A 19,676-nucleotide genomic window follows, 5' to 3' on the forward strand; every position below is an offset into this window, starting at 1 on the left:
CAGGGCAGTTAGAGTGGTGGTATGTCACAGCATACTTGATGGGAAACGAAGCTACTAAAAGCTTTTTTTGTTGTACTAACACGTTTGTGTAAGTATGTGTGTGTGTGTTATAGTTGTTCTGGTGCATTTGCATTCAGTTTCACTATCAGTATAGTATCTGTGTCACAGTCTAGTGAACGTTATCAATGTACTAAATGTTGTATGAGATCCTCAAACTCTAGTGCAGAGTTGCCTGATTAGGTGAATATATAATATGTTCGACTCCTGTTGCATTTAAATTTATTTTTCACCTTTTACATAATACCATTATAATTTTTGTATACACAATAGGGTGGAGTGCAGATGAAACATGGTAGGGTTGTTTAATTTTCGATTTTCCTCGAGAAACAAAAGTTAAGGAATATTTCATGGGTTTCCGGATGTGTTCGCTTGAACTGCCAAAGAAACAATTGTTTTATAGCTGAACCAACATAGTAGAACTTTATTCACTGAAAATCAATAAGTAATATTCAAGCTCCCATGAAATGAATCGTTAAATATTATATAATAAGCCGAATTCAGTAAGCAATTTTGTCTTGGAGACGAAAGCAAACACTAAATTGTCAGTAAATTCCGATAAAAGTCTTCCCTTCATCAATTTTTGTACAGGTGAAACCTATACTATTTTTCTGGAAACAAAACTGCATTATTACCCAATTATAAGGTAAATAGAGCTAAGAGTACAGCAAAGAATCATTACTGTAAGAATTACGCAGTAAGATCCTTAGAAGTCAAAGTTCCGTTAAGGAAATGCTAAAGTAGAGTTTGTGTAATTTTAATGTATTCGATCCTCATCACTATGGTTCTTCTAGGATATATAACCATTTTCCATGATCACCCTAATGAAAATAAATTTGAGTGTGTGCGCTTGAATTTGTATATATGTGAACATGACACCGAGCGGGGTGTTTAATTAGGCCACCACTTTGGCCTACGTGAATAGCATCAATTAGTGTAATTAATTTTCTAACGTTGTGAAAATGCCCATGTGTGTCTGTCTATAGAGGTCCGTATTCATATTGAGAAAGTGTTAGCAAACAACAACTGTGATAACGAGAAATATACGCAAAACTTTTTCGGTACGGCGCAATATCCTTTTAGTGATATGAACATGCAGTCAAAAAACCAGCAGCTCCAAGCGTTGAATTGCAAACTGACTGAAAGCCGAACTAAACTGACTTGACTGAATGACACTTTCGAAGGCAATATGCAAAAGTTATCAAATGGACCACCAACGCTCACGGTGTTATTTATGAAAAAAAGGAGATGAAAAATGGTGATATAAACAAACATACTGACATACATAGACATAAGGTCTCAGCGTGGAGGTGGTTCACATTTGGCAATCAGATTCATACTGTCAGTGTGGTGAAGTGTTGGAAGAAGGTAATCAATTGGAACCGCATGAAAAAGCGGGGGTTTTACAAAAAGGACACCGGGGCTAAGATTTCCTTTTTTCGTTAATATTTTGTTGGTGCCTCGATACATTTTAATAGGATTTTCGTAGAATTTTCACGATATTGAATGGCACTTCAGCTTCAGTGACATTGTGATCTATACTTTTGCTGATGATATTGAAAAGTTGTGAAAAATATGAGGAACAATTTTGTTTAAAGAATGATTTATCGTTTTAAAGAATCAGAGTTTGGATGATAGTTTCATTTAAGTATCGAGGCGTAAGAAATATTGAATCAATTAAATATTAGCAGTTCAGAGAAGTTCTGGAAAAAAGCAGGAGAGTTTTCGAGCGCTATTTATTAAGATAATTATAATAGGTATTTAAGTTTGCTTACAGTTGTAGAGATAGTATTACAATAAATTACGCAAACTTTTACCAGAAAAGATGTTAAAGAACTCTTAATGTTCATTGGTAGACAAAAAGAAAATAGAATTATCGTAATTTCAATGTACGTCTGTTGGTTCTGAAACTCTTAAACTTGCGGTGACAGAGTAAAAGATACCAAGTCCTACGCATATTCTTACAAAGTTGTGCAATTTTGTCCTTCTTCTCATTTTTTGCCGACAAGTCAGTACATTTCATTTACCACAATGAGTGCAACTATTTTTTGCTACTAATACGAATCTATTTACAACCACTTGCCATTGAAGATTACTCACAAGAAGTAGAGCTTGCTGTATATATGGGTACTATTTCTTACTAAGACTTCTACGTTTTATGAGTGTTCTCAAAAATATTCCCGTCTTCCGCAACTATGTACTTCTATTTTTTACTATTTTGCTTATCATTATTCACTTACGATTCAGGTTGGAGTACGAAAACTCATTGGCATTACTACGTTTACACTATAAAAATTACTTGGTACTTTTATGTAGACTGCCATCTTCTACTGTTTATTTACTGCCACTTTAAGTGCTATTGATTGCTGCAGTTTATTATAGAGTCCTATTATGCTATCCCTACTTGCACGTGGGTTGCATAATACTAATAGGGCAAGAGTGGGAGGGTTGGTATGAGACAAAGTACCTTACTGTTTAAAGGGATTAAAATACATTTTTGAAATTTAATCTAACCTAAAATACACTATTTAAAATATCTTACCATCATAATTAACCAAATTAAAATAAAATTCCACAGCGCAAGCAAGCTACATCATAATTAAAGGTTGACGTCCCATATAAGCTCTCAAGGCTATGAACAGCATTTAAATTTTTAAAAGATATATTTTGCTTTTTAACATGTTAGCCATCACTCATTATTAAATGTCAGGCATTGTCATTTACAAGAAAACTCAATTTTAATACCAGACACGCATGGTATGATTGCAAATAAAGATATTTTAACAAGTTGTAGTTAAATGTCATGCCCAAAATAATTATTAAAATTTGGTGTAGAACAATCTTGAAGCATCTGCAAAGTGTTTTTAACCTAATATTTCAGCTAAAAATTATTCAAAATGCTCATGCGTCAAAACCTGTGATAAAGCATTTACCAGTCAAGGCCTTTTAGGTCCCATTCTCGATTTCAAATTTCGACGATTTTTAGGGTTTTAACTTTACACACATTTATTTGGAGACTTAAAACGGACGAAAAAAAGTTTACATACTCTTTTGTTGTTGTTTTTTTTGATCAAACAAAAGCCCTTCTTTTCGGCGGCGCATGTGAATTCCGCTCACTGGAACATTTGAAACCAAAAATTCCAACGGGATTAGAAAGAATACATGTTTGGCTCTGGTATGAACTAGGATTATTAATTTCGCACAAAAATTAACAAAATGTCCGAATTTTTTTTTGAAAATCGCCTTTTTTACATCCACAAATCAAGTTGAAAAGTAAAGAAGATCTTCACCGATTAGATTTACCCTAGTTCATAACATAGCTATATATGTATAGAATAACGTATTGAAATTTGGAACCGATTGGATTAATAATTTTTGAGTAACCTAATGCGCCAGTCGTAAAAACACTGTTTCGAGAAAAACGTGTTTAAAATTTTGAGAAACTCTCGCCTTACGCTTCCACCATAAAGAGTTTTTGAAGTTTTCAGTTGAAATTTTAAAGGAACATTGTTGGTGGTTATAGGTTCGAATTAAATAAAAAAACGAATTTTTGAAACCGAGAAAGGGGGGGGCTTAAATTCCTATAGCTGTATTCACCATTATGTATATTATTTGAACAATAATATTACATTTTGACCCATAAAGCAAAATCTAATATTCTCAAATATATTTCAGATCTTCAAGGGTATTGCGAATCTACAAAGCGCAAGTCAATACATTTCCAAAATTAATTCACTTAGGACAGTAATATAAGTGTTCTAACCTAATTCAAAACCAATAATGCAAAATTTTTAAGGGACATTAAGTCAAGTGCCTGTGCGCTTTTCTATTTGTTTGTGGATAATAGAAAATATAAGAAAAATGAAAAGCGTAAAAAGTTGTGACCGCACCGAACCTGTGGAAATATTATAAAGCTAAGCAAGTAAAGAAGCGCTCAGAGTCCTTTTACTGCTGTGACTTTAAATGTGCAAATGGCGAGCCGTTTATTCGCAAATAATGTTGTACACTATGTTGTTAATGCTGTTGTAAAATGCTTGTTATGCCTGTTGATGTTATTGCTGTTTAGCTGGTAACGGTACTGTTGATGTTGCTGTTGATTTTATTATTACTGTGGAAAGTTTGTTGTTAATATTCACTGTTGTTGTTGTTGCTGTACGCAAAAGTGTGACCAATTGGAAGTTGAACAAGTTTGCTAACCCAAGCCGTTGGCTATTGTCATAATACAAAGTTTTTGCCACTGTTGTTGTTGGCTTTTCCTTTTTTCTCACTTTCAACTGTTTGTTGTTAGCAGCGCTTTCTGTTTTTGCATATTTTCCGCCGCTCTTCTACACTTTTCGCTCGCTACTCAAGTTAACAAAAGAAATCCCACAGCTCAATCGAATTTCCTGAACCAATTTGTTTGCAAATCATTTTATCGAAGCGCAGTGCGAAGAGAAAAATAGTATCCGATTATCCTTTTTGCCACACTTTTCGCACACGCAACCAGTCCTTTTCGATGCCAAACCGAAGAGTCACTCAGTTCTTGGGTAGCGGTCATCGCCTGCCAGCGTGCGGACAACGGAGATATCTCGGCATTTCAATGGGCTTTACTAGCTGAATGCAGCAAACCTGTGGGTAGTGAAGTTTCGAGAAGACCAATGCGTTCAAGTACCAGATCTTAAATGTATGTGTGTATATGTTTGTGTGACCTTTTCCACTTGCAGCTATACGTAACGCTGATGGGTTGAAATGAACATTGAATTCGGGTTAACCGATTGGTTGGCTGCTCGTTTGTTGGCTATAACCTCACTTTTAGTCTGCTTATCTGTCTATTTGACTGGTTGTTTGTCAGCCGCCAGCGAACACAATGCCTTTCAGTAGTGCATGGGTGATGGTAAAACTTTCGCAAAATTTGCATTTTCATAAAAATATGATTGCTGTGGTAGGCAGTATTGAGGTTGGAAGGGTTTTGAGTGCGTTGAGCGACATGGGGTGATATGTGCACAAACAAGGGAAATAATGTGATAAAAGACCAAAAATTATATAAAATAAAAATACCAATAAAAAGTTAAGTTAAAAAGCAGCAGAAAAATAGCAAAACCAGTTTTCAGCTTTGAGTGACATGCGAAAAGGTCAGCAAGTGCTTCAGTATTTACAAATATTAACCTACAGTAGTAGCAGTCGACCAAAAGTTTAGCAATGTTTGTTGTTGTGGTCGATTAAGGGTCTCATGGACAATTCACCATTTATACGCAAAAAAAACTTTACAACTTGTACCTACAAAAATTTACACAATTTTATGGGGAAGTGATAAAGAACAATTTGACTTTGTGACAAAATAACAGCTAAAATTAGGGCGGTTCAAAAGATTGCTCCAATGCATCTAAATTTACGGGGGGAAAAATTCCAAAAATATTTTAAAGGAGCTTATGTTACATCTTATGTTTATGTAAAATCTTTAAATTCAACTATTATTTGAGAATAAAATGGACAACCTAAATGTTTTTATAATAGTATTATGTACACCCATACCTTAAATTTTATGTGTAATATTGTAGTTTTATTGCTTTTGTAATATTTTTTGTGTATATGCCGCATTAACATCAAAGTAGCAACAACGCCAGTAAATAGTTGGGTATTGCCCTTTGGGTAGGACAATATGCATATACAAAAACAACTTTTTATCAAATAGAAAATCATAATGTAAAATATGTAAATTTCTGCACACCAAAGTTAACTACCTGCCACTTATGGACTTAGTAAGTTATGCTTAACAATAAATTATCAAGTGTAAGATGGCTAAAAGCAGTAGAGAATATAAATACAGAAGGATATATCGGATCATTTACTACATATATATAGGTTTTAAAGATTTATATGATTTTGAATTGATGATAATAAAGAATTTTGTATATAATCGGTATTTCTTAAACTAATATAAAACGTACAATTAATAATTCATACATTGGTTCGCTATTCGTTTGAGAGAAGAAACGTTAAATGTAATTGAAATTAATATCTATGTGCGGCCTTTTCACACAGCCAAATTAATTGATCAATTAATTTGATTGAGAAACCAGTTTTTGCCCTTCACACTGCCGGCTACTCGATAATCGATCAGCTGTTACATATTTTTTTTTTGCTTTTCATAAGGAGTTGGTAATTTCATTAGCTGATTGCTATTTTTATTTATTTCCAGCAGCGGCTTCTAGCGTTGTATAACAACAAAGAACGTATATATACGGTCTTTGCCGCTGAGTTGTATTTCATTTTCAAGTCAAATAAAATTCAATTCAAAAACCTAAAATACACGAAGACTTCTCCTTAGAATGACACATTCTATAACTTCATTGATATATAAGTATGAGACAACGAGTGAAGAAAATAGTACTCAATACTCAAGACCAATTTAGATTTTTAGATTTAGGTCATTCAAACGCATGAGAACAGAGACAAAGGCAGCCAAATTTAATCAAGCGAAACCACTACTGCACCACCTTTGTGACGCATCTGCATAAAATACTTAAAAGCATTTTGTCATAAAACGAAAAAGACAGGAAGTTTGTCAGCATTCTTACTTATTTCATAGTAACCGCTGGCAAGAACAATAACAAACACAATATTAATGCATTTCGTTACTTGTTGTTGCTTTCAAGGCTTGAATGGATTTGCTTTGGAAAATGGCTCTCTTAAGAAGACTGCAGTGGTGCTACCACTTCCAAAAAAAAATGTCCAAATATATATATAGTACCAGCGCTGACTGACATTAAACGGATTATATTATATGTGCGGTGGAGGTGTACATAGCGGTGGTAGTGGAAGTATTAACTGCGTACCACAATAGCTGTTCGGTTTGACACCTTAATGGATTTAAGCAACGGATACGCAACGCGGCATTAAGCTTCAATAAACGTCCGATGTGTCGCGGCTAATACGTATTTTATTGGAATTTTACACCAACCTACTTCTGGTGTTCACCTGCGCGCCCCCGTCGACTTGGTCGGCAAGGATGTATTGCGCGACGGTTCACTGATTTTAGCGGGTCGGGCGGCGCTTTTGTGGATTTAGACACCTCGATTTATTTGAGTATTTAGTTCGACTGTTTGTCAGTCAATCAATCAGTTTAACTTCAAAGTGCGACCATAGATAGAAATGCGGGAAAGTGGAGATAGGAAAAATGCAATGCTTTGCATTTTCTCATTAAAGAAGATTTATTCAAATGCCCAACTTTGAACATAAATTGAGCGCGCTTGGTGCGCACAAATGAGCTTCAGTGGTTTGCGTGTTCTTTGTCGGTTGGCGACAGGTTAATATCGTATTAACAGAATGCTGCTTGCTAGGGTGTGAACTAAATAGGTAGGATATCAGACGTAGTGCTTTTGAGAGCGTAATGCAATCAAATGCATTTACCAGATTTTCACTTATTTTGAATCAATTTGAGAACAAATAAGAAAAAAGGAGAGCAAATGGGAAGTACTCCTAAAGACTACTGGTTTCATCATTAGGATGGGAAAGTAAACATTTTTTTTAGGTAAATTATTCCGTAAATAGATGAGCCTGAATGAAGGCTGTGAAGGCCCCCAAGGTGATGACCTCAGTTCTGCAAATGTGCGACAGTAAAACAAAGAAATGCCGATATATAGCACGTCATCTTCTCAATACCTTTGACAATTGACACCTTAATTTTTCAACACAATTTTTCTGTTAAGCGTTCTGTAACTTCAACACTCACCTTTATTGTTTTAGGTCATTGCTCTTATTTGATTCTTATTTTCAATCAACAAATTTTCCGACTACACCTACATATAAAGATCGATTTACATGTGGCTCTTTTGTTGTTTCAAAATCGCAATATTCCTTTGGCGAAATACAAATCCATTTTTGAAATGCAATCGAAAGCTTACAAAGCCAAAAAAGAGAGGTATGAACAATATAAGGCAAAAGTAAAGACGAAATAAAAAAGTAAAGTGTCTGTTGTGTTACATTTCCAACTATCAATTTTGAACAGTCAGCTAGCTCAGAAGCAAGAAACAAAAGCAAAGCCTTTTTAAAGCAAAATGCTTTCTGTGACGTAGTTTTAGCGCTTTCAACGGTACAAAGATTGAGTACATATTGAATTTTTACAAACACATTTTACTTTGAAAATTCCCTCTACTTTTTAGCTGTATATTTCTTTTGTTGCAATTTCGGCTATGGTGATGATGTTTTTTGTTAAATTCACAGATATATGTTCAATACTCTTTCATTTCTGACGCCTGTTTATCTGACAATCAGAAAATGTCGGTTTAAGGGTCAAGTTAATTTTGAAAAATATGACGGCCTGAAAAATATTGTTAGGTGCTCGTATATATATAAAGACTATAGCTGCACTATTGTAATATATAACATCTTTCTTAGTTTTAACTCAATGAAATGCCTTAAATATTTAGCTGATTTCCACAAAGTTGCTTTTCAATATCAGATTCTTATTAATTATAAGCTCTCACATAAGATTACAATTCTAATAATTTATACGAACATCAACTAGAACGTAAAATGGTTCGTTACTCTGTACACAAATTACTTGAGCTCTTAAATGAAACCAATAAAGTGCTAACATAACTGAAATGTGGTCATATAAAATCCGCTTGAATGCATTTTGGCACTTTCTTACCAAACCATAAAAAACTATCGACTTCATCCATAAATTATACAACAAAAAGGACAACTGAAAACTACAAATTACCACAAACTCTGATGAGTAGAATTTATTGAGGCGTTGACGTACCCCTTCGAACGAATAGCAAGTGATACGGTAGCTAACATGAAAAGCAAAAAACTGCCAAACAGAGAAAATTAAACAAATTGTGACTCAGATCATTTCGCCGTTGGCGCCACATAAACGCTTGCCAGACATTGCCAAATTTTGGCAAACATATGTACTAGACACATCTAGATTAATTTTTCTAGATTATTCATCTTCGTTGCTAACAAATTCCTACATAAAGTATAATTAAGTGTGTGCGGCGTCTGTCTGGCTTTTGGTCACTACGCATTAGCTGCCCCTATAAACGAGTTGAAGTGTAGCCAATGCGGAGACACATTTGTATAGTTCTCACTTACATATTTGCTGATGATTTAATACAATTTGCTGTGACCATTCTCCAACAGTCAGAGTTGTAGCGTGTTAGAATTAAATGTTGCGAAATTGCTAAGTGGAATTTGTTGTACAAGAAGTGAAATAATCGCTGTCCTGAAAATAATTGATTCTAAAATATAATCTTAGGTAAAGAGTTGCACTCAGAGTTTTTTAAAAAATGGAAAATGGTTCACAACCACGAATACTTTCCATATAACTCAATTCTGTATTCCATCTGAATCTTTCAAATTGTCGAAATCGGCCTATTCTTTTTCAAGGCCCCGGATATCGAACAATAAGAACTCAGTACATAAGTGCAATTTTTCAACGAAAATATTGGTAAATCTCTCAGATATTTTAATGTAAGATATGTAAAATTCTTCTAATAGTGTGTCTTTGTTTGTTGGCTTTATACCATAGAAATCGGTAAGTCATTATTCTAGTGGACTTTACGGCGAATATATAGGTAAATTTATGAGTTATCTTAATAATATTACATCAATAAATTGCGAGAGTATAAAATGTTCGGTTGCCTTAGCCTTTCCTTATTTGTCCTAAATGCTTTCATCTGATCAGAAGAGATAGACATAAATATATGAAACTGTGACAGTATCTTTCTATAATGAAGTTCTAAAATATATTATTATAACCTAGATCCAAAATCCAAATGCCACACGCAACAAAAGTCGGAGATGCACTTACGATAATTACTTTGGATGAACTGGCATGTCAATATGCAAGCCTGATCACAAAGACTTGTATGTTCATATATAACACTTGTTGGCAGGAATTGGAAATTAAAGTTTGCATATTGTATTTGCGGCAGTGGTCAGCAACTGCAGTAGCGCGATTATGCTACGCACTGCAAAGTGGCGAGTATTTCGTGGTAGCTTAGCTTACAAGTGTTCATACATAGATATGTTCTTGTGTGTGCGCAAGCTACTACTTGGCATGCTACATGACCTCAACAGCTAAATCTCTCTAACAATATCTTATTTGCCCGTTTGTATGTGTGTTTTTGGACTATTGTTTGTTCTGCAAACAATGCACTTATTATTCCAACAAAGCTGACGGAAATTGTCTTACTGTGAAGCTGATGCAAGTCTCTTGCAACAATCGAAGACACACAGATTTATGTATGGATGAGCGTATCTTAATAAGGAAGTGTCCATTTGATTGTTACTTCGTTAAGATTAAATTAAATCCTACTAAGTAGGGTAGGGAAATACAAACAAACATATGAGTACATTATATCGCACCTGCAACTCCGTCTTAGCATAACGTCTACAATAGTATGCTAACGAGGAAGCTGTTTAGGAAGCTGATTAACCTCTGCTACGCAAATTGCATTACAATTAAGCATTTAGTTTTTATTGTAAAAAGTTCGTATGCAGTTTCCGGCCATTGAAACATAAATTGAAGTCGAATACTTCCACATTTGTCCATGAGTGTGTGTATATGAATCGTTCTTAACATACTGAGAGTGGTTAAGGGGTTAGGGGTAGTCGGGATTTTCCAAACATATTTTTTTTTTGCATTTCCGTTAAGTGTAGTATCTTACAAATATTCGCTTAAAATTTGAAGTTGATCCGATAATTAAATACTTTTATTCGACAAATAGCAAAGAGCGCTCGGGCACTCCAAAACGCTAGTGTGTATCTTTAAATGCGTTTTTCTCAAAATTATGCTTTTTGAACTGGTGACAACTGTACTTTTAGAATGCATCATAATCCTGATCCTGATCGAAGTTTTTTGGTTTTCAAAAATTTTGATTTTTTTAAGACCAAATAACTGTTTAATTTTTTCCAAAAATCTACAAAAATATTCCTGAGGTTGCCATATTGTTAATTTTGGAAAATTAACAGATATAGACAAAACTTTTCGCGTCGAAGGGGAGTATGCTAGAAAAAGTATTTACTTTTATCTTTGAATTTCCCTTTTACTTACCTTTTTACTTTAAAGCTTCGCCTCTCACACGTTATGTACAAAACTTGATTGTGGTGGGCTGTTGTTGTATTCATGAATCAACGATAACAAATAACAATTGCTACGTTATTATTATATGTCGACGCGCCTACAAACGTTACTTATACGCAGTGTATTTCTACGCTGAGCTCGGTGAATGCGTGTATCTTTGTATGTGCTTCATTGCTGATGGGTGGTCCATGTAAACCAGAGAGTTCTTGTACATTTATGGCCACAGGCACAATTCAGTCACGGTGTTGGTAGTTGGGAGCAGCATCAAATAGGTCGTTCAACTATGGCTTAACTGCTTACCCGGCCGTTTAATAGGTGTCCTACTAACTTTGAATGTATACCCGTCAGACAAAAGGCAAATGAAATGTATATGCAGCGTTTTTAATATTTCATGTTGCCGCTGGCAAAATACAATTTCTTTGAGTTTATAAATACATATATATCTACTTATTTATTCATATTAAACCTACGTTTGAACCTTAAACTATTACGGTTTTTAAGAACTTTTTTGGCTTGAATGAGGCCAGAATATGAACTCCATTATTTAACAATGTATGGTAATTATTTCGTGAATATTTTTGAATGTGAAAGACTGAAATTATCACCCCGCTTTCAAATATTTTACTTACCGACAAAAACATATTGAAACGCTACTTGACACAAATAATAAAAATAGATTTTAAGTGTTTTTTATGAAAATAATATATTTTATTTATTTATTACCTCACACTTTTTTAATTTTTATTTTAGTAAACAACCATGTGCTTACAGTCTTTAGTATATACATGTATATTTAAGCTATTTATATATAATTATTTAGTTTACGCATTAGATTCTAGTTAAGTCTTGAATATACCAATGTATACCAAATTAAAGGAGCGGTTTGAATATAATCTTTCCTATCCTTTCACCAGCGGATGTGCTCTTGAGTGTGCGTTCAATATCAGATAAGCTATAGCAATAGGAGTAGCAGGATTTTTCCCCCAAATGGCAATAGGAGATGTAAGCGTTTCAGAACATAGCGAACAACAGAACAAGCTCCTTCATTTTAGCGCGATGTTCCAACTCGTTCATTGCTTTAAGATGAAAAAAAAGGATGAAAATTGTTCTAATTTTTAAGGTTTTTAGTTCAATAACTAATTAATTTTAATCATTTAATAATTTTAATCATTTGTGAAATTTGCCTTCTCTTTTTATTGATTTTTATTTTCTTCAACCTGCCGGGTATTTTTATACAGTATAACAGCAACACTTACCCGGAACCCAGTGCGGCCTGCATTGCCACACTTCTCCGAACACTCCGACCAATCGCCAATGTACGTGACATGGTTGGCCCGGTGCTGACTCCGGCTCGCCATGCTTCTGCCATCTGGCGTGTGGTGAATGCGGTGAGTCGTGTGTTGCACCAATTTTCGGTGGCATTGTTGTTCTACTGGTAATGTCACTTATATGGTCTGTTGCTTCCGGTTCGTGCCACTCATTGCCGTCAGTATTGATGGTGCCTGTTCGAAATTTTCCAAATCGATGTCGAATTGTAGACCCTTGTCGAACAGCATGTTGTGTCCTCTCGAGTTGCCAAATTTCTGAAAAGGCCACAATTGCTGCGGTGGCGATGTTTTTGGAAATGGAAAAAGAGAGAGCAAGAAAACAAATCGGATTAGCAAAGTGAGCGGCTTAAAAGGTGTACGATTCTGTTTTTTTTTTAACTTTTAGCAAGCCAAGTGGCCTGTGTTCAAAATAGCGGCAAATCGCCAGGAGCTGAACTGAGTGCAAACTCAGCCGCCATGCTTTAAACTTTTAAACTCTTTTTAACTTTGTACGTGCGGATTGCAGCATTTTTAAAGTGCAAGCAATTCCTGTATATTTATAGGGTTGTATGGGTAAGTGTATGTGTATGATAATTTTTTTTCTCAAATTGAAGATCATGCATCCAACAATAATTCACTATTCACCAATACAACTTATAACTAGGGAGCTTGTTAACATACATACATACATACATACATATGTATGTATTCCAATTCAGTTACAATTTATATGTCGAGGCAATACCATGTCACTACCGGTACAATACTTGATGATTTCCCACGAGTACGAGGTGTACCGACAGGCTCAGTGAATGCTGGAGTTTGTTAAAATACAAAAAGAACCAAAAGGGCCACGAATCCCCGACGCCATGTTAATTGCACAAACTCGATGCTTTTGTCGGTGTGCTGGTGTTGTATTATGGAGCAATTATGCATTCACTGAGTTCGCAACGGATAACTGGAATTCATATTGCTGACTGCAGACAAGCAGAACACTTTTTTAATTTTTGAATATTAGGGTAGGCGCATTCAACTCATTCACAACAGCAGCAGCTCCACCAGTGTGAAATCATCATTGAGTGTGAGCTGTGTCAAGCTTTGACAATATTGACTGATATCGTAACGGAACATGCATTGCTCGCATGGGGAGCGTGTGGAATGAATACATCATTACTGATGCAGTTGCCAGTCAACTGCGGCTGCTGTGAAATTTAACTTTAATTGTGTAATGAAAATGAGCAATTACTTTGTAGGTTTTCTCTTTTGCTTATGGGACTACAAGTGGGTTCCAGCGAGTTCCTGTAATAATCGTGATTTGAGTTAGCACAGTTGAAATGGGGCACTGCAGCCGCATTAAATACTAGGTATTATTGTTATAATATCTACATATGCAGCGTAATAGCTTTTTCACATAGGAGCTAATTGATCAATTAACTGGCCTTAAAACGCTGATTTAGATCGATTTGCTATACAACATAAAAATCTAATTTTACTATGTTAATTTGTAATTGAATTTTAATTGACTTGAAAATTAAGTGTGAAGGACAAAAACTGGCATCTCAATCAAAATTTTAATTGATCAAATAATTTGGCTGTGTGAAAAGACAATAATAGATACGTATGTATATGTAAGAATATTCATAGATACTATGTTTCCCGAATTGAGCTTATTTGTCCACTTAAACTTCATTGAATAGTAACTTCGTGTGTGTGAAAATTTAATGCTGCAACTTTGCGAATTATGCAAAATTGAGTTTCACTTTGCGTTAGAAAATGTTACTGCGACGTGGAGATGCACATACATACAAACAGAAATTCATACAAATCTGACAGCCTGCATCAGCATAGATGCCAGTGCATCCCGAGTGCCACGAAGCGGCCTTAGCTACTAACATCCCTATTGTTGTTGTTATTGCTATTGACATTTTGCTTATGTCGGCGCGTTTCACTTGCTAAATGTGTCATTCGAAAGTCGAGAGACAAGTAGATGCAACGCTGACTACCACTCTGGGTGTTACGCTCACAGTTCTATGACGTTTTCCACGCAGTTAGCTGGTTGACAAGCGAATCGCACAAGCCGGCATATGCTTCAATGTATGTTTGCATGTGTGCATTTGCATTTAAGAAATTGTCATTTCGCACTGCTATGCGTTCGTCATATGACGTTTAGCGCTTTTATATTTATGGCATGTGCGAGAGATTCCACGGTGGATTTAGCATTTAACAGTTCGATTGGAATATATTTATGTGTGAATTAATGTGGATTAAATATAGCAAGTTTGTCAGTTATGACATTTAAATTATAAAGAGAAAATTCAATGAGATATTTTAGTTAATACTGAAAAGAAAATATTATTTTAGGGTTTTTAAAGGCTGTCAAAAAATTCTTTAATCTCTTTGCTACTCATAACCAATTAAATATTTATGCACTAATTATCACAGGAGCAAAGTAGGCAAAGAAAAATTAAAAAAAAAGGCATTGGGAATGATTTCAATAATTTTTAATTCTTATCTAAATATGGCAATAATTGAATACACTGCGTATGAGTAACATTTATTAATACCTCCACTATGGGCATCGAAGTTCTAAAAAAACTCAACCCAACTGCGTTTTAGTATGCACTTACTTTGACAGATTCGTAGCGAGCTACCGAGTGTGCCAAAACTGCAGTAGACATACACTCATACAGGTCTAGCTAATTAAAATTCGCCAGCACTCTCTTTGGCTGTAAGTGTCAGCTCGGCCGTAGAAAGCTGAATTAATTGATTGGTTAGTGGCTGCGACAACTACTTCTACATACATATTCATACATATATACGAATAGACGAGCTCTCTTCACCAACACTATCAACGTTATGCATTTGGAAGTTAATAAAATAATTGAATTGACTCGCGGTTGTGCGCATATTGATGTCTCTGATGCTACGACAATAATAACAACAACAACGAAAATATCCGCAGTCAGAGACCATCGAGATTTGGCGCGGCATTTGGGGTATGCGAAGGCATTTGGAGTATGCGAAGTGTTGCTGTAATGGTATTTGCGTGTGTATTCATATACTCATGTCATAATTTTACAATACACATCCAAAGTTGCCACGGTGACCAGTGCAGCGCTGCCACTTGTATGCATTCGAATCATTCACATTCACTCATTTGCATGGCTCGTTGCATTCTGCAGCGCCCATTACTGGATGCGAATAAATGAAAATTATTAATAAATTTGTGGCGAACGCATGACAGATAGCGACGTGTTCATATACACGACTGTTGCACACATATAAGTACATAAAAACCAACCTTGCTCATATTCGCAAACCGCTATATGTTGTAGTAGGCGATAGCAGACATTCACGCGTAATATCCGTTCATAAGTTTATATGTTTATACCCATTTACATATGTGCTTTATATGCGCGTTATGCCATGCATCTATTGATGTTCACTTCCGTTTCCTGTTTTATAGCATAACGTATGCGTCAATGGTGTTTGGTCAACAATTGGCTCATGTTTTTAGATGCAATTGCATGGTTATATGATATGAATGTGTTGGCACTTTTGGCATGTTATATATGCCGATAAAATTTAGGGCACAAAGCAATGGTAATTGATTTATCGAAATTTCATTGAGACAGTTTTTTCTACTTTCGAACTGAAAATATATACATAATTATTTCTAAAGGTGTTTAATAAATTTCATTTAAGAGCTGCTATGAAAATTAAATTAAATTAAATTATATTAAATAATATCTAAGAAATTAAATTCTTATACAAGAAATATCCTATTCAGAAGGTTTGAATTTCAATTCAGAAAGTATGTTGCCAATCGTACACACAATTGGTATAATTTGGGAAACAGATTGACATAATCGATTATAAAAGAATAGCATGAACATTTATATTACTTTAATAATTATAACAGGAACGCAGAAAAGTGGCGAACTGAAGCCGGCAACTATTTGTTTTAAATTTTTAAATTATAAGCAATAAATTGAATAGCACATTTATTATTATTTTATTTACAAAAAAATATCTCTATAAGAAATATACTATATTATATATAGAATTAGTATTTATTACAGTGTATGAACACATACTTTTATGGACATTTAGAAAAATATAGATACATTTATTAAAATCCATAAATTCAAAACAATTTTGGCATTTGTATCATCTTGTATATTTTATCGCCCTAATAACATGCCATAACTTTAGAACTAAATTAATAGAAAATACAAATAAATAAGGAAATATAAATAAATGCATAACTAATCAATTCCACAATTGGCAAACTGTACTTAACAATCAAATACATGCAAAATCAATCAAGTGCAACTATTTTTCAAATGCATTCAATAAACAATTCAACTGGTAAAAAAAAATTGTATAAATAGCTGAAGGCAAACATATATAAATTTATATTACCAACGGTTGAGGGAATACACATGTATATATGCTTGTGAGTATACAATCAGTTGTAATGAAATTCGACTGCATATATGTTGTAGTGGCTCAATTATATCTTAGTTATATGGTAGTTTATTTCCATGCATAAATTAACAAATTAACAAATTAACATATATTATTTAACATATATTTGGAATATATCGACTTGATATTCGCATGACTTATGCTGATTAGGAACGCTACAAATGAGCTGACCACAGTTGCAAATGCATTTATGGATTTCTAACAATGTTTTCCGTTTCTACAGTTAGTCAATTAAGGATAGCAGTACAATTGTACAGAGATGCCTACACACAGAAATGGGTACTGATACAATAGAATTAGTGAATTGTAGAGATGCGTTTCCATAGAAGAAATCCAATTTTGGAATTATGCATGCTCTAAGTAAGTTGCGCTTTAGCAGCAACAATTGGTATTGTCATAATGCTTGAAAGCAAAGCTAAATTCATTACTAGTTATGTTACAATAAGACCTTAATCAGCTACTGCAATGCAATTTCACAAATGATATTTCTGCAGTTAATTTTATTGTTTGAGCTAATGAAGTGATTGGAGTACGGAAATATGCAAATATATGCATATACACATATGAAGATAGAAATGTTGGTTAGAATGTGTACATATTGCAAATTCAATCATCAATTATTACTAGCCTTTGTTAAGCTTATCGGCTATTGTTTGACTTTTCTGCAAAACTTAACATAGTTGAGAAGCGTTAATAGTGGTTGTTGTTGCTGTGGGGTGAATCAGCCGTCACACATTTATTGTGTTGCAAGGTATTATTATTGGAATATATGAGATTCCTACGATCAATGCATATTGGCCCATATATTAACTCGCACAATTAAATGTACCCTAATTAATTAAATTTTATTGCTCTTAAAGTATAATTAAAAACCGAATAAGCTTAAACAATGAATTATTTAGGTTCAATTGAGACATGTCATCTGCCTTCATTGCCAGTTATAAGCTACATAGGTCTCTATGGCATGACTTTTTAACGATCCTAAAAAAGCTAATCAAAATTTAAAAATTTAAAAATCTTTATTGTTAAATTAAAATATAAATAAACTTATTCCCTAATTCACCCATTTGTGTGTTCAATTAATAAAATATTTTAAAATTATAAAAAATAAAATTTAAATACCTGTATGGGAAATCGTATTCAAAAAATATTTGAACTTAAAAATCTGTGTGCTTAATTTGCATATAAATGGAATAAAATGAAAAATTATACAGACCAAAATTTCATAAAATTTTATAGCATAAAACAGACTATGGGATATTTTTGATTTTTTTAAATCTTTAAGCTTATATTAGGATAAGTATGTATTTGTATGTACGAATTCATTATTATATTTGATTGTTTCATCAAATACATGTACATGCATATTAGCTCAATTAATAGAGAGCATTTCAAAATATTGATAAAACATTTATTTAAATTTATTGCATTTGATTTATTCAATTCCATGCGCTCAAATAGGAGTAAGCATACACACAAACATACATAAATATACCATTACGCAGCTACACTCATTCATCCACATCTATTTAAGCGCACAACGACACCGTTAAAATCCCGTTAAATGCATTTGACATATGCATATCGCGGATTTTCGCTGAAATCTCTGTGAGTAATATGACATAATTATTCATTGTCATTGGCGTTCAAAGAGTTAATCTATTCCCGCTTTGCTCTCAATTTTTGTTTCTATATATAATGTGGGTTTTTGATAAAGTGCGACCAATATAACCGCAGAAAATATGTTGAAGCACCCATACACTCATATGCATAGTGTCAAGTAATGCACATTTATACACACAAATGACTCGAATACTTATAGAAATGCTTTGCAACAGTTGGTGACATATATGGTGTTGTTGGCAGGTGGCAAACCGCTTGCAACAAAGACAATGTCAGCAACAATATGTGTGAAACGCGGTTAAATTCGTATTTTACTGGCGTATTTGGTGAATATTTTCGTGGTCTCAAATATACAAGTATTATACATGCATATGTAAGTAGCAAGTAGTAGTAAAGATATATTGTGTTAGGGGCAGCAAATAGTGACGTATATCAAAAACAACAATACATTAATGTAAATGTGCTGGGGTTAGCGAGCAAACCACTTAGCCATAAATAGTAAAACTAAATATAAACAGTAAAAGAGCGCTAGTTGTAATGGGACAATTGCGCCGAATCGCTACAAAAATTGCCCGCCGGGTGACTGTCATAAATTTCACGTTGCACTGCTTTACAAATATAATCACACACATGTATATGTGCATAGATAAGTAATCTGCATATGTGTAGCGCCCCAGTGGCAGCTTAAAAATACTCGAAATACATATATGTATGTGTACGTATGCCGCATAAATAGCTGCCGCCATTGTAAGCAAAAGTAGCCGCTAGGCACTCCATTATCTTGCCAACTGTATGAATAAAATGAACATACAAGAATATGAGCGCCATAAATGCTCAACTGAGATTCGTCGAGGAATGGAGGGGCAATCATGCACACACAAATTTGCATAACACTCATGAAATAAAGAATAAGCTGCAACTTCATTTATAAAAACATAAATAGTGCATAATACTGCCCTCACACAGTTACAAACAGACATATTAATGGATTGTTGTAAGTGGGCAGCATGCCAACGTTGGTGGCTCGCGGCGCTTGAGAGTAGATACATATATGCATACATTTATGGAACAGTAAAAGCAGAAAGGTCATACACATACATTCATACTCTGTGTATTTTTGGCTT

General features: G+C 34.2%; 1 long non-coding RNA gene across 2 annotated transcripts in view; it reads right to left on the reverse strand.

Annotated features, from left to right (window-relative positions):
* Positions 1-11,859: 11,859 nt before the first annotated feature.
* The window catches only part of LOC105220073 (uncharacterized), a 35,393-nt gene continuing 27,576 nt past the window's right edge, over positions 11,860-19,676 (reverse strand). For both annotated transcript variants that reach the window (XR_008470497.1, XR_008470496.1), the window contains 2 exons: positions 12,388-12,732; positions 11,860-12,207 (listed from right to left, as the gene is read on the reverse strand). This is a non-coding gene — a long non-coding RNA (uncharacterized LOC105220073). The remainder of the gene's footprint in view (positions 12,208-12,387; positions 12,733-19,676) is intronic.

This window comes from Zeugodacus cucurbitae, chromosome 3 (assembly GCF_028554725.1).
Source record: "Zeugodacus cucurbitae isolate PBARC_wt_2022May chromosome 3, idZeuCucr1.2, whole genome shotgun sequence".
Lineage (NCBI taxonomy): Eukaryota > Metazoa > Arthropoda > Insecta > Diptera > Tephritidae > Zeugodacus > Zeugodacus cucurbitae.